A 16,283-nucleotide genomic window follows, 5' to 3' on the forward strand; every position below is an offset into this window, starting at 1 on the left:
TCTGCAACAAAAATCAGTTGCTATAGATTTCCTTCAACTTTCCAGAGTGAAATTAATTTACAGTTTGTTTTAACAATTTCTTTGCTTCCCTCTCTTATGTTATGGACAACCAGATTTAATAAGGCAACACAGTATAGATCTGTATCTTGGTGTCAACTGTTGACTTGCAGAAGCAAGTCAGTCAGTTGTTTAAATACTCTAGCTAAGATCAAGAAAGTGAGAAGATACTTGAAAATGATGGCGACAATGACAACAGTAGTAATATCGGTCAGCATTTTCTTTACGGCTTCAAAGAATATTTGTCACACCTTATGTGCCGAAACTTCTTATTTTGCCTCTCATTCTCCTGTAAGTGTCTTATTGCTATAATAATTTCATTACTACCATCTGTATTTCTGTGGTCTACCTCCTTTTTTTCCTCTTTGTAAAGTCTCTTTTGTGTGACAAAATACAATAATTGCCTCCCTGCATAGCACCAAAAAGATTTAAACAGTGAAAACTCGACATAGGAATACCAAATGTGTTAGGAAAGGATAGATTGCTAATTACTGTAAAGAAGACATGTTAAGTTCCAGACTCTGGCCTGAGCTGCCAGAGTTGGCAGTCATGTGTGTTGATGTGTGCTTGCTTGTGTGTATGAATAGTGCTTGTTTCTCTGTTTCTCTTTTGTTGTTTAAGGCTGTGGCCAAGAGCTTTGAGTGTGTTTTAATTGTGCCTGTCTACAACTTAACCTGCTTCTTTAAGGTAAGTAGCACTCGATCTTTTCCTCCATTGTTGACACCACAAAGATTTTAGTTTTTTCAGTTCACATTTGTTTCGTAATTTCTTTTATCCTAATTTTATCTGGTAAAGGCACTCCAAAGCAGCATCTGCAAAAATCATTATCTACATTACTTTTTCCCTCCTTACACAACTCATGTTTATGATCCTTAGGTGACAATGCTCACCACAAATGGCTTCAGCATTTGGAGCTTCGCTTTTCTCTTTATTTTAGCATCCCCTAAGGTAGAGTTTATCTGTCTTCTTAAAGCTGTCCTCAGTCTCATGAAGTAAATCTTTCTCATGTGCTCACCCTGCAGAGAGTGATTCCCAGGTATCTGAATTCCTGAAGAGAGTTTATTTTTCCTGTGTATGTTACCAAGTTGTTGCCAAGTTTTTACCCAGGTCTTCAACTATGAAATATTTTGTTTCTTACCTTGTTTGATTATAAATCTTCCCTTGCATGTTTTTATACAATTCCTTCACCATATTAACTGTATCATCTTGATATTTGGTAAGCACAACTTGGTAGTCAGCAAGCAATAAATTATGTATACCTCTTTCTCCAGGTTGGACATTAATTTCACTTCACTTTTTAGACCAGTGTTTCTATGATTCAGAGATATATCTCTCAAATAATTTTCATGGAAAACTACATTCTTTTCTGACATCCTTATTTACAGGAAAGTTACATGGAAACTCTTTGAATTTCTTACTTTTGTTCATCAAACAGTGGAAAATCCAGGATGGAATGTAACAATATTATGAAAAGGATAGTTGCTACTACTCATCATGTACCAGAGATGCTAAGTCGTAGACAGGCACAACAGAAAGACTTGTCACAAAATAAGCTTTTGGCCAACAAGGCCTTTGTCAAAAATAGACCGCACACACACACACACACACACACACACACACACACACACACACACACACACACACGAGACCACAGTCTGTGGCAGCTGAAGCCACACTGTGAGCAGCAGCAGCAGTGCATAATGGAAGAGGCAACTGGGTGGGAGTAAGGAGGAGACTATGGTGGGGAGGGGGAGCAGGGTAGGGGTGGGGGACAGGGAGAGTGCAGGGACGAGGTGGAGAGAAATAGGGCAGCTAGGTGCAGTCTGGAGCTTAGACAGAGAGAGGGGAGGGAGGGGGTCACAGGGAAGGAGAGTAGTGGAAAGTGCATGGATGCTATAGAGAGCTGTGTAGCACTGGAATGGGAACAGGGAAGAGGCTGACGGGTAAGGACAATGACTAACAAAAGTTGAGGCCAGGAGGGTTAGAGGAACATAGGATATATTACATGGAGAGTTCCCACCTGTGCAGTTCAGAAAAGCTGGGTTTGGCGGGAGGGATCCATATGGTACAGGCTGTGAAGCAGTCATTGAAATGAAGAATTTCATGTTGAGTGGTGTACTCAGCAACAGGATGGTCCAGTTGTTTCTTGGCCACAGTTTGTCGGTCACCATTCATGCGGACAGACAGCTCGTTGGCTGTCATGTCCACATAGATTGCAGCACAGTGGTTGCAGTTTAACTTGTAAGTCACATGACTGGTTTCACAGGTAGACCATCTGTGAGAGAGCACCTAGAGTTCCTGCTGCTAACAAGGCGAGCACAACCATTCGTTTGTTACATATTTTTACGGGCTTCAAACAGGAGTGACTTCAGTAATGGATAGGAACTGTGATTGCTGTGTGTAGATGCGAGCTGAGTTGGTGACCCTTCGCTGACAGCTCCAAGCGGTTTTTGCTTCCGTCACACAGCTTAAGGCTGCTGCCAACGGGCGTCACAGTGGATGGTCAGACGGAGGGATGCGAGGGATGTCGAGCATGTCTCTCGTGTCCCCTGATTGGTCCACTGCTGTGGCTGCCCCGGGTACTGCCTGCACTGAGGTTGACCCCTCACCTGTGGGCGAGTAGGAGATCATTCCAAAGTCTGGCAGGCAGCGAAAGACTTTCCAAGGGGGTTGATCTTGGAGCCTCCCCCGGTTCGTTTGACAAACAGGTTTCGGGCTGATGAAGTCTCTGTGGCTGACGAAGTCTCTGAGCCAGATGCAATCGTCCACCCTGTTCCAGAGGAAGCTTCTTGGCATGCAAGATCTGGGCATTCACAGAGTGTGGGTTTGCTGGTAGTTGGGAACTCCAACATTTGGCTCGTAATGGGGTCCCTTAGAAACATGGCTGCCAAGGAGAGGAAAGAAGCCAGTGTGCACTTCATGTGCATACCAGGGTGAGTCATTCCAGATGTGGAAAGGGTGCTTCCGGGTGCCACAAAGAGTGCAGGGTGTAACCAACTGCAGGTGGTGGCTCATGTCGGTACCAATGACGCATGTCTCTTTGGATTGGAGGAGATTCTCTCTGGTTTCGGGCGGCTAGTGGAAATGTTAAAGACTACCAGCGTTGCTTGCGATATTAAGGCAGAGTTCACCATCTGCAGCATCATTGATAGAAATGACTGCAGTCCTTTGGTGCAGGGCCGAGTGGAGGGTCTGAATCAGAGGATAGGCAGTTCTGTGACCATGTAGGCTGCAAGATTCCTTGACTTGTGCCATCGAGTGGTGGGTTTCTGGGTTCCGCTTAATAGGTCAGGAATCCACTACACACAGGGAGCGGCTACACGGGTAGCAGGGGCTGTGTGGAAGGGACTGGGTTGTTTTTTAAGGTTAGAGGGTCACAGGAAACTACAGAAAGGGCATCTGTCTAAAAGCGGGCAGGTAAAACACAGTAAGATAGTTGTAGAAATGATCGGTACTGTAGTTGTAAATTTTCTTAGCTGTGTTGGGAAAGAACCAGAGCTCCAAGTCCTAATAGAAAGCACTGAAGCTCAAATAGTTACAGGTATGGAAAGCTGGCTAAAGCCGGAAATTAGTTCAGCCGAAATTTTCTCAAATGACATAACAGTTTTCAGAAAGAATAGATTAAATACGGGTGGTGGATGAGTATTTATTGCTATCTGAAGTAGTTTACCTTGTAGCGAAATTGAAGTAGATAGTTCCTATGAAATAGTATGGGTAGAGGTGGGACTTGACAATCGGACTAAACTATTAATTGGATCATTTTACCGACCCCCCGACTCGGAAGATATAGTTGCTGAACAGTTCAAAGAAGACTTGAGTCTCATTTCAAATAGGTACCCCAATCATATAATTATAGTCGGTGGTGGCTTCGATCTACCCTCGATATGCTGGAAAAGTTACATGTTTAAAGCCGGCGGGGGGCATAAAACATCATCTGAAGTTGTACTAAATGCTTCCTCAGAAAATTATTTTGAACAATTAGTACATGAGCCCACTCAAAGTGTAAATGGTTGCAAAGCATACTTGACCTCTTAGCAACAAGTAATCCTGGATAAATAGGTAGTATCATGACGTTAGAGGGATTAGCCACCACAATGCAGTTGCTGCTAGGCTGATTACTGTAACACCCTCAACCGTCAAAAAGAAACACAAAGTACATATATTTAAAAAAGCTGATAAAAATTCTCTTAACGCCTTTTTAAGAGACAGATTCCACTCCTTCCGTTCTGATCATGAAACCGTAGAAAAGATGTGGAATTATTTCAGAGAGATAGTATTGACGGTAATTGAGAGATATATACCACATAAATTAATAAGTGATAAGGTACTGATCCCCTATGGTACACAAAACGGGTCAGATCACTGTTGTTCAGAAGCAACGAAAAAAGCATGCCAAATTTAAAAGAATTCAAAATCCCCAAGATTGGCAAAGTTTTGCAGAAGTTTGAAAGATAGCTCATACTTCTATTCAAGATGCTTATAATAATTTCCACAATGAAACTCTGTCTCAGAATCTAGCAGAAAACCCATAGAGATTCCGATCATGCATAAAGCACACCAGTGGCAAGATACAATCAATAGCTTCACTTCGCGATAACAATGGTAAAGTCACTGATGCCACAAAAGCAGAGTTATGAAACATGGTTTTCTGAAACCCCTTCACCAAAGATGATGAAGAAAATATTCCTGAATTCCAATCAAGAACAACTGGCAAGATGAGAAACATCGAAGTAGATATCCTTGATGTAGCAAAGCAGCTTAAATCACTTACTAAAGGTAAGGCCTCCGGTCCGGATTGTATACCAGTCAGGTTCTTTTCAGAGTTGTTGTTGTTGTTGTTGTTGTTGTTGTGGTCTTCAGTCCTGAGACTGGTTTGATGCAGCTCTCCATGCTACTCTATCCTGTGCAAGCTTCTTCATCTCCCAGTACCTACTGCAACCTACATCCTTCTGAATCTGCTTAGTGTATTCATCTCTTGGTCTCCCCCTATGATTTTTACCCTCCACGCTGACCTCCAATACTAAATTGGTGATTCCTTGATGCCTCAGAACATGTCCCACCAACCGATCCCTTCTTCTGGTCAAGTTGTGCCACAAACTTCTCTTCTCCCCAATCCTATTCAATACTTCCTCATTAGTTATGTGATCTACCCATCTAATCTTCAGCATTCTTCTGTAGCACCACATTTCAAAAGCTTCTATTCTCTTCTTGTCCAAACTATTTACCGTCCATGTATCACTTCCATACATGGCTACACTCCATACAAATACTTTCAGAAATAACTTCCTGACACTTAAATCTATACTCAATGTTAACAAATTTCTCTTCTTCAGAAACGCTTTCCTTGCCATTGCCAGTCTACATTTTATATCCTCTCTACTTCGTCCATCATCAGTTATTTTGCTCCCCAAATAGCAAAACTCCTTTACTACTTTAAGTGTCTCATTTCCTAATCTAATTCTCTCAGCATCACCCGACTTAATTCGACTACATTCCATTATCCTCGTTTTGCTTTTGTTGATGTTCATCTTATATCCTCCTTTCAAGACACTATCCATTCCGTTCAACTGCTCTTCCAAGACCTTTGCTGTCTCTGACAGAATTACAATGTCATTGGCAAACCTCAATGTTTTTATTGCTTCTACATGGATTTTAATACCTACTCCAAACTTTTCTTTTGTTTCCTTCACTGCTTGCTCATTATAAAGATTGAATAACATCGGGGAAAGGCTACAACCCTGTCTTACTCCCTTCCCAACCACTGCTTCCCTTTCATGTCCCTCAACTCTTATAACTGCCATCTGGTTTCTGTACAAGTTGTAAATAGCCTTTTGCTCCCTGTATTTTACCCCTGCCACCTTTAGAATTTGAAAGAGAGTATTCCAGTCAACATTGTCAAAAGCTTTCTCTAAGTCTACAAATGCTAGAAATGTAGGTTTGCCTTTCTTTAATCTTTCTTCAAAGATAAGTCGTAAGGTCAGTATTGCCTCACGTGTTCCAGTATTTCTACAGAATCCAAATTGATCGTCCCCGAGGTCGGCTTCTACTAGTTTTTCCATTTGTCTGTAAAGAATTCGTGTTAGTACTTTGCAGCTGTGGCTTATTAAACTGATTGTTCGGTAATTTTCACATCTGTCAACATCTGCTTTTTTTGGGATTGGAATTATCATATTCTTCTTGAAGTCTGAGGGTATTTTGCCTGTTTCATACATCTTGCTCACCAGATGGTAGAGTTTTGTCAGGACTGGCTCTCCCAAGGCCGTCAGTAGTTCCAATGGAATGTTGTCTACTCCGGGGGCCTTGTTTCGACTCAGGTCTTTCAGTGCTCTGTCAAACTCTTCACGCAGTATCGTATCTCCCATTTCATCTTCATCTACATCCTCTTCCATTTCCATAATATTGTCCTCAAGTGCATCGCCCTTGTATAGACCCTCTATATACTCCTTCCACCTTTCTGCTTTCCCTTCTTTGCTTAGAACTGGGTTTCCATCTGAGCTCTTGATGTTCATACATGTGGTTCTCTTATCTCCAAAGGTCTCTTTAATTTTCCTGTAGGCAGTATCTGTCTTACCCCTAGTGAGATAAGCCTCTACATCCTTACATTTGTCCTTTAGCCATCCCTGCTTAGCCATTTTGCACTTCCTGTTGATCTCATTTTTGAGACGTTTGTATTCCTTTTTGCCTGCTTCATTTACTGCATTTTTATATTTTCTCCTTTCATCAATTAAATTCAATATTTCTTCTGTTACCCAAGGATTTCTACTAACCCTCTTCTTTTTACCTACTTGATCCTCTGCTGCCTTCACTACTTCATCCCTCAGAGCTACCCATTCTTCTTCTACTGTATTTCTTTCCCTCATTCCTTTCAATTGTTCCCTTACGCTCTCCCTGAAACTCTGTACAACCTCTGGTTCTTTCAGTTTATCCAGGTCCCATCTCCTTAAATTACCACCTTTTTGCAGTTTCTTCAGTTTTAATCTACAGGTCATAACCAATAGATTGTGGTCAGAGTCCACATCTGCCCCTGGAAATGTCTTCCAATTTAAAACCTGGTTCCTAAATCTCTGTCTTACCATTATATAATCTATCTGATACCTTTTAGTATCTCCAGGGTTCTTCCATGTATACAACCTTCTATCATCATCATCATCATCATCATCATCTTGGACAGTTTCCAGCCACTGGCTGGGTCTGTCGGGAACACAAGCCTCTCCATCGTGTTCTGTCTTTCCACCATTCCCCCTCTTCCACCTTCGTCCAGTTCTCTCCTCTTCTCGTCACACATTCCTTCACTCCCTTCACCCATCTATCTCTTGGTCTTCCTCTGGGCCTCTTCCCCTCCAGTTGCAGATCAAACATCCTCTTTGGAATTCTTCCCTCATCCATTCTCTTCATGTGTCCATACCACTGCAGTCTTGATTTTTCTATCCTGTCCTGTACTGGTTCCTCCTTTAGTCTTTCCCTCACATACACATTTCGCAATCTGTCTCGTCGTGTTACACCCAACCTGCTCCTCTGGAACTTCATTTTGCTAGCCTGTATTCTACTTTTGTCGCTTTTGTGCATTACCCATGTCTCACTTCCGTATGCCAATATGGGGACAAAGTAGGTTTGGTATATAATTCCCTTGGATTTCTGTGGCACCTCCTTGCTCCAAATAAGCCCCCTAATGCATTTGTAGAACTGCCCTGCTTTTCTGCACCTTTCATTTATTTCCATTGCGTTTCCCCCCTTACTTTCAATCACGCTTCCCAGGTACTTGAAGTTCTCTACCACTTGTAGTTTTTCCCCTCCACAAGTTATATCCACATTTGGCCTATTCGTATTCCTTGTTGTGACAATTATTTCACTTTTCTTTGCAGAGAAATGCATTCCGTATTGTGCTGCCGTTGCCACCCATGCATCTAACTGCTCTTGCACCTCCTTCTCGCAATTTCCCCATAACATCAGGTCATCGGCAAAAAGCACTGCTTTCATTTTATGATCTCCAATTGCATCTGACACTTGCTGTAGGATTTCACCCATAACAATAATAAACAATAAAGGCGAAAGTGCACTTCCCTGTCGCAGCCCATTTTCCAGCTTGAACCATGCAGTACATTCCCTCCCCACTTTCACACAACTCTCACTTCCCTCATACATTTTTCTGACTTTTCGTGTTATCTCTTCATCTATCCCTTTTGCGTTCAGCACATCCCAGAGCTTGTCCCTACAGATACTGTCATACGCCTTCTCAATATCTAAAAAGGCCATGATTAAGTCCTTCCCGTACTCATAGTGCCTTTCCTGCAGTTGCCTTACCGCAAATATGAGGTCCGTTGTTGATCTTCCCGGTCTGAAACCATACTGCTCCTCTTGCAGTCTACTTTCAATACTGCTTCTTATTCTCTTCTCCAGGATCTTTTCATAGATTTTTCCACAGTGGCATAGCAGGGTGATTCCTCTGTAGTTCTCACATCTCCTTTTATCCCCTTTCTTGAAGATCGGGACTATAATTCCTTTCTTCCAATCCTCAGGAATTCTGTTCTCCTTCCACACCACCCTCAGCACTCTGTATAGCCACTGGGTTCCTACTTCTCCTGCTGCTCGTATCATATCCACTGTTACTTCGTCCCAACCTGGTGCCTTGCCCCCTTTCATCCTCTTTATGGCTTCTTCCACTTCATTCCAAGTTAGATCATCAATTTCCCCACTATTATCATCGTCTGCTGCCTTAGGCTCTCCATCGCTGTTAGTTACCCGCTTGGCGGCATTCAACAGATCTTCAAAGTACTCCTTCCAAATCTTTTTGAGCTCATGCATTTCCTCCACAACTCTTCCATTATTATCCATGATCCTCAGGCACTCGCTTCTGTCCTTCCTCTTATTTCTTACCATGGTGTAAAGTACTTTTTTGTTCCCTTCACTGTCCTCTTCTAACATTCTTGTCCATTTTTCCATCCACTTCTTCTTCTCCGCCCTTACTATGGTCTGTGCCGCTTTCTTGCTTTCCTTATATTTTACCCTAGCTTCCTCTGTTCGGGTCTGGAACCATTCTCTGAAGGCTTTGTTCTTTCGAAGTACTGCCTCTTTACATATGTTGTTCCACCATGGGGTTTCCTTACTTCTCCTCTTTGTGCTAGTTCTTCCGCACACAATCTCAGCTGCCTCAACTAGGGCCCTCTTAAAATCTCCCCATTCTTCTTCCACTGTTCTCTGATCTTCCTTTGGCAGCTTCTTCCTGATCAGTGTCTGGTACTGGGTCCTCCGTTCATCCTCTTTCAGCATCCATGTCTTCAACCTTTTCTCCTGTATATCTGTTGCCCTCCTATCTTTTTTCTCTCTCAGGGTGGCTACCAACAGCCGATGGTCACTGTCTAAGGCCTCAGATGGAACGACCTTCACATCTGTGAGGCTGCTCATCATCTGCCTATCCACTAGTACATAGTCTACTACTGAAGTTTGGGACCAGTCCCCACTGTACCAAGTTATTTTGTGACTACTTCTCTTCTTGTACCAGGAATTTGCGATCGTCAGCCCATTCCTCTTGCAGAATTCCCGCAACAATTTTCCTTCTCTATTTCGGTTCCCCCAGCCCTCTGGTCCCATTATCTCCTCGAATCCTTTCCTGTCTGTGCCAACATGTGCATTGAGGTCCCCTATTATAATCTGATTACCTCCATTTAGCTGCTTTTGCATGTCATCTTCAAATTCCTCCTTCTCCTTTTTTGTACACCCCACCTGTGGGGCATATGCTTGGATGATTTCAATGCTTTTTCCTTTCACCCGTACTCTGGCTTTTATCATTCGATCATTGATACCTTCCACCTCCTCCTGCAGACCCTCTCTGACCACTATTGCCACTCCATTTCTTCCCCTCTCATTCCCTATCCAGTACAGTTTACATCCTTTACTTAGTGGTTTTTCACCAACTCCTCTCCACCTAGTCTCAGCAAGTCCCAAGATGTCCAATTTCCTCCTTTCCATCATTTCTACCATTTCTTCTAACTTCCTAGTTAGAGTCCTTACGTTTAAGGTGCCCAGTCGTAAACCATCTCGTAATCCTTTTCCATTGTTTGGTCGGTTTCCTTTAAATCCGTTCCGTGATCCGAGGCATGTTCCCTTTTTAAAAGCAGTTGATTTATCCACTACTGGCTTGCTAGGCCTATCGCAGCTTCACCAGAGCCCCGTTAGCCGTCACGTTTCAGGGTTCCCATAGAGCCTTCTCAGCTACCGTAGCGGTCCTGGGGCACACGAAGTCCCCGCTGTATATCGCCCCTATAGGCAGTCCCCTACTTTGTGCCGTTGCCCATCTCCCACGACTTGGACGAGGGGTTGGACTTATACAACCTTCTATCATGATTCTTAAACCAAGTGTTAGCTATGATTAAGTTGTGCTCTGTGCAAAATTCTACCAGGCGGCTTCCTCTTTCATTTCTTAGCCCCAATCCGTATTCACCTACTACGTTTCCTTCTCTCCCTTTTCCTACACTCGAATTCCAGTCACCCATGACTATTAAATTTTCGTCTCCCTTCACTATCTGAATAATTTCTTTTATTTCATCATACATTTCTTCAATTTCTTCGTCATCTGCAGAGCCAGTTGGCATATAAACTTGTACTACTGTAGTAGGTGTGGGCTTCGTATCTATCTTGGCCAGAATAATGCGTTCACTATGCTGTTTGTAGTAGCTTACCCACATTCCCATTTTCCTATTCATTATTAAACCTACTCCTGCATTACCCCTATTTGACTTTGTGTTTATAATCCTGTAGTCACCTGACCAGAAGTCTTGTTCCTCCTGCCACCGAACTTCACTAATTCCCACTATATCTAACTTTAACCTATCAATTTCCCTTTTTAAATTTTCTAACCTACCTGCCCGATTAAGGGATCTGACATTCCACGCTCCGATCCGTAGAACGCCAGTTTTCTTTCTCCTGATAACGACATCCTCTTGAGTAGTCCCCGCCCGGAGATCCGAATGGGGGACTATTTTACCTCCGGAATATTTTACCCAAGAGGACGCCATCATCATTTAATCATACAGTAAAGCTGCATGCCCTCGGGAAAAATTATGGCCGTAGTTTCCCCTTGCTTTCAGCCGTTCGCAGTACCAGCACAGCAAGGCCGTTTTGGTTATTGTTACAAGGCCAGATCAGTCAATCATCCAGACTGTTGCCCTTGCAACTACTAAAAAGGCTGCTGCCCCTCTTCAGGAACCACACGTTTGTCTGGCCTCTCAACAGATACCCCTCCGTTGTAGTTGTACCTACGGTACGGCTATCTGTATCGCTGAGGCACGCAAGCCTCCCCACCAACGGCAAGGTCCATGGTTCATGGGGGGGGCTTTTCAGAGTATACTGATACAATAGCTCCATATTTAGCAATTATATTCAACTGCTCGCTCAAAGAAAAATCCACACTCAAAGACTGGAAAATTGCTCAAGTCAAGCCAATACCTAAAAAGGGAATTAGGAGTAATCCACTGAATTACAGGCCCATATCACTAACGTCGATTTGCAGTATTGTTTTGGAACATGTACTGTGTTAAAACATTATGTGAATTACCTCGAAGAAAACGATTTAAAGACACACAGTCAGCACGGATTCAGAAAATAACATCATTGTGAAACACAACTAGCTCTTTATACTCGTGAAGTAGTAAGTGCTATCGACAGGCGATGTCAAATTGAGTCCATATTTTAAATTTCCTGAAGGCTTTCAACTTTGTTCCTCACAAGCGTCTTATATCCTAACTGCCTGCCTATGGAATATCACCTCAGTTGTGCAACTGAATTCGTGATTTCCTGTCAGAAAGGTCTCAGTTTGCAGTAATTGACAGAAAGTCATCAAGTAAAACAGAAGTAATATCCGGTGTTCCCCAAGGAAGTGTTAATAGGCCCTCCAGGTCTATATTAACAACATTGGAGGCAATCTGAGTAGCCTTCATAGATTGTTTGCAGGTGATGCTGTCATTTACCTTCTTGTAAAGTCATCAGATGACCAAAACAAATTGCAAACTGATTTAGGAATGACATCTGTATTGTGCGAAAAGTGGCAATTGACCCCGAATAAAGAAAAGTGTGAAGTTATTCACATAAGTACTAAAAGAAATCCGCTAAATTTCGATCACGGAATAAGTCACTCAAACCTGAAGGCTGTAAATTCCACTAAATACTTAGTGATTACAATTACAAATAACCTAAATTGGAACAACCACATAGATAGTGTTGTGGGTAGAGCCAACCAGAGACTGTGATTCATTGGCAGTACACTTGAAAAATGCAACAGGTCTACTAAAGAAGCTGCTTACACCACTGTTGTCCACCCTATTCTGGAGTACTGCTGTGCGATGTGGGATCCGCATTAGGTGGGGCTGACAGATGACATCAAAAAAGTTCAGAGAACGGCAGCTCGTTTTGTTTTATCGCGAAATAGGGGAGATGTAAATTGAAGTGGCAATCATTAAAACATAGGCATTTTTCATTGCAATGGGATCTTCTCATGAAATGTCAATCACCTGCTTTCTCCTCCAGTTGCGAAAACATTCTGTTGGCACCCACCTACATAAGGAGAAATGATCATCACAATAAAATAAGAGAAATCAGGGCTCACACAGAAAAATTTAAGTGCTTGTTTTTCCCGCGCGCTGTTAGAAAGTGGAATGGTAGAGAGACAGCTTGAAGATGGTTCAATGAACCCCCCTGCCAGGCACTTTATTGTGAATTGCTGAGTAATCACATAGACATAGACGTAGCCCTGCCTTTGGTGGAATGGGTGACGTTTGTGACCGGACTGGAGTAGGTGGTGGTGGAAGAATGTATGGGACAGATCTTGCAACTAGTTCTATTACAGAGGTATGAGCTGTGAGGTAAGGGGTGGGAGTAGGGGGTTGTGTAGGGATGGACAAGTATATTGTGTAGATTCGGTGGATGACGGAATACCATTGTGGGAGGGGTGAGAAGGATAGTGGGCAGGACATTTCTCAATTCAGGGCATGACGAGAGGTAGTCGAAACCTTGGCGGAGAATGTAATTCAGTTGCTCCAGTCCTGGGTGGTAGTAAGTTAGGAGGGGAATGCTACTCTGTAGCCGGGCAGTGAGACTTTGGCAGGTAGTGGGTCACTGGAAAGATAAGGCATGGCAGATTTGTTTTTGTACAAGGTTGGGAGAATAATTACAGTCTGTAAGGGCCTCAGTGAGACCCTCGGTATATTTAGAGAGGGGACTGCTCATCATTGCAAATGTGACGGCTACAGGTGGGTAGAGTGTATGGAACGGACTTCTTGGTATGGAATAGGTGACAGCTGTCGAAGAGGAGGAATTGCTGGTGATTAGTTGTTTCATATGAACAGTTAGTGATGTAGCCATCTTTGATGCGGAGATCAACATCTATGAAGGTAGCTTGTTGGGTTGTGTAGGGTCAGGTTAAGTGAATGGGTGAGAAGATGTTGAGGTTCTGGAGGAATGTGGATGGGGCATCCTCACCCTTGATCCAGATCACAAAGATGTCATCAGTGAATCTAAACCAGGTGAGGGGTTTAGGATTGTGGGTGTTTAGGAAGGATTCCTCCAGATGGCCCCTGAATAAGTTGACATAGGATGGTGCCATGTGGGTACCCATATCCATACCCCAGAATTGTTTGTAGGTAATGCCTTCAAAGGAGATGTAATTGTTGCTGAGGATATACACTGAAGTGCCAAAAAAAACTGGTATAGGCATACATATTCAATTACAGAGATATGTAAACAGGCAGAACACAGCGCTGTGGTCAGCAACACCCATATAAGACAAAAAGTGTCTGGTGCGGTTGTTAGATCAGCTACTGCTGCTACAGTGGCAGGTTATCAAGATTTAAGTGAGTTTGATCATGGTGTCATAGTCAGTGCACGGGTGATGGACACAGTATCTCAGAGGTAGTGATAAAGTGGGGATTTTCCCGTACGACCATTCCACGAGTGTAACGTGAATATCGAGAATTGAGTAAAACATAAAATTTCCAACATTGCTGCAGCCAGAAAAAGATTTTGCAAGAACAGGGCCAATGACAACTGAAGAGAATTGTTCAACGTGACAGAAGTGCAACTCTTCCGCAAATTGCTGCAGATTTCAATGCTGGGCCATCAGCCAGTGTCAGCATGTGAACCATTCAACAAAACATCATCAATATGGGCTTTTGGAGCTGAAGACCTACACATGTACCCTTGATGATTGCATGACACAAAACTTTACACCTTGCCTGGACCCGTCAACACCGACTTTGGACTGTTGGTAACTGGAACATGTTGCCTGGTCAGACGAGTCTCGTTTCAAATTGTATCGAGCAGTTGGATGTTTACAGGTATGGAAACAACTTCATGAATACATGAACCCTGCATGTCAGCAGGGGACTTTTCAAGCTGGTGGAGACTCTGTAATGATGTGGGTAGGGCCGGCCGCTGTGGCCGTGCGGTTCTAGGCGCTTCGGTCTGGAACCGCGTGACCGCTACGGTCACAGGTTCGAATCCTGCCTCGGGCATGGATGTGTGTGATGTCCTTAGGTTATTTAGGTTTAAGTAGTTCTAAGTTCTAGGGGACTGATGACCACAGATGTTAAGTCCCATAGTGCTCAGAGCCATTTGAACCATTTGATGTGGGGAGGGTGCAGTTGGAGTGATATGGGGCCCCTGATATGTCTTGATATGAATCTGACAGGTGAAACATATGTTAGCATCCTGCCTGGTCACCTGCATCCATTCATGTCCATTGTGCATTCAGACGGACTTTGGCAGTTTCAGTAGACCAATACGCCACCCGACATGTCTGGAATTGCTACAGAGTGGCTCTAGGCACACTTCTGAGTTTAAACAGTTCCACTGGCCACCAAACTCCCCAGAAATGAACATTATTGAGCATATCTGGGATGCCTTGCAACGTGCTGTTCAGAAGAGATCTCCGCCCCTCATACTCTTACGGATTTATGGACAGCCTTGCAGGATTCATGGTGTCAGTTCCCTCCAGCAGTACTTCACACATCAGTCGAGTCCATGCCATGTCGTATTGCGGCACTTCTCCATGCTCGCGGGCACCCTACATGATATTAGGGAGGTTTACCAGTTTCTTTGGTTCTCCAGTGTAATTCGGTATGCAGTGGGTGGAGCAATGCGTATTCAAGCAACAACTGCATAGCTCCCCTTAGCAGTTGACGTTCATGGGTACACTTTCTTCTTTTATTATTTGTTATGTAATCAATTTGTCAACGTCATGTCCCTGGGGATGGATCTGACTTTGTGTTTGGTCCATTTACTACCAGAAAGTTTCAGTGAATTGTGTGCATTTTAGACATTTTACCCACGAGAATTGAACTGTCCTACATACTTCAGCTGTGAAACATCCCCACTTGCCGTGCCATGTCGCTAGGACATTGTGATGCACCTGTTATCCTTACCAAAGTAGAACTGTGTCTCCAGGAAAGCCAGAACATGTACTTTCTCCTGACAATGCATCGCTCTTGTTGTGCAATGGTCTTAGTAAGGGATGACATCTGTAACTTACTTTCTGAAGTCCCTGTGTACCTGCATGTTCCATGTATCATAATCGCCATATTTTTCCACCATGTCGAATGTGTCAGTTGACAGCTGTGACTCTCTTTCGCGATGTTGTCATCTATTAGACTGTTCATACTACTGAGCAGCTGACCGGGTTTTTATAGTTGAATAGCTAAGCTAACTCCTTCATATTCTCCACAAAGTCTGAGGGAGGGACATTTGTTCTTCTTCCACTACTATGTTTATGAATCTTATGATGGTGCTTTTTGGACTGCAGTTGATTGACTACAAGAAACTTAATGGGGGAATATATCAAATAGCACTTTACAAGCTAACGGGATGTATTCTTGTACCGGGTGTCCCAAGAAGAATGGTAAGTATTCATGGATATGACAGGAACTATCATTTGAAGCAAAAAAATTCATATGTACATTCATCCTGTTCCAAATGTTTGCGAGACAAAAATTACAGATCAAGAAGATAAAACTTGCGCTGACGAGGTGGTCATTAATCTGACAGAAAGAGAACTGGATGAGCCAACTGTTTCACTGATGTCAAAAGGCCAAAACTTTGCCCCAGTTCCAAAGACGTTGCCAAAACGTGAAATCATCAGTGGTGTGGAACGGGCCATAGGAGGACTCCCCTCACAGGCTGCAGAAGAAGTGAGAAGAGACATTTGCAAAGTACTTGAGAAGGTAAAAATGCTGAAGAACAAC

General features: G+C 43.2%; 1 protein-coding gene across 1 annotated transcript in view; it reads left to right on the forward strand.

The window, feature by feature from the left end:
- The window catches only part of LOC126175096 (chromatin-remodeling complex ATPase chain Iswi), a 130,538-nt gene that overhangs the window by 79,456 nt on the left and 34,799 nt on the right, over positions 1 to 16,283 (forward strand). The gene's annotated exons all lie outside the window — the stretch shown is intronic.

The sequence above is a fragment of the Schistocerca cancellata genome, chromosome 3 (assembly GCF_023864275.1).
Source record: "Schistocerca cancellata isolate TAMUIC-IGC-003103 chromosome 3, iqSchCanc2.1, whole genome shotgun sequence".
NCBI classification, from domain to species: domain Eukaryota; kingdom Metazoa; phylum Arthropoda; class Insecta; order Orthoptera; family Acrididae; genus Schistocerca; species Schistocerca cancellata.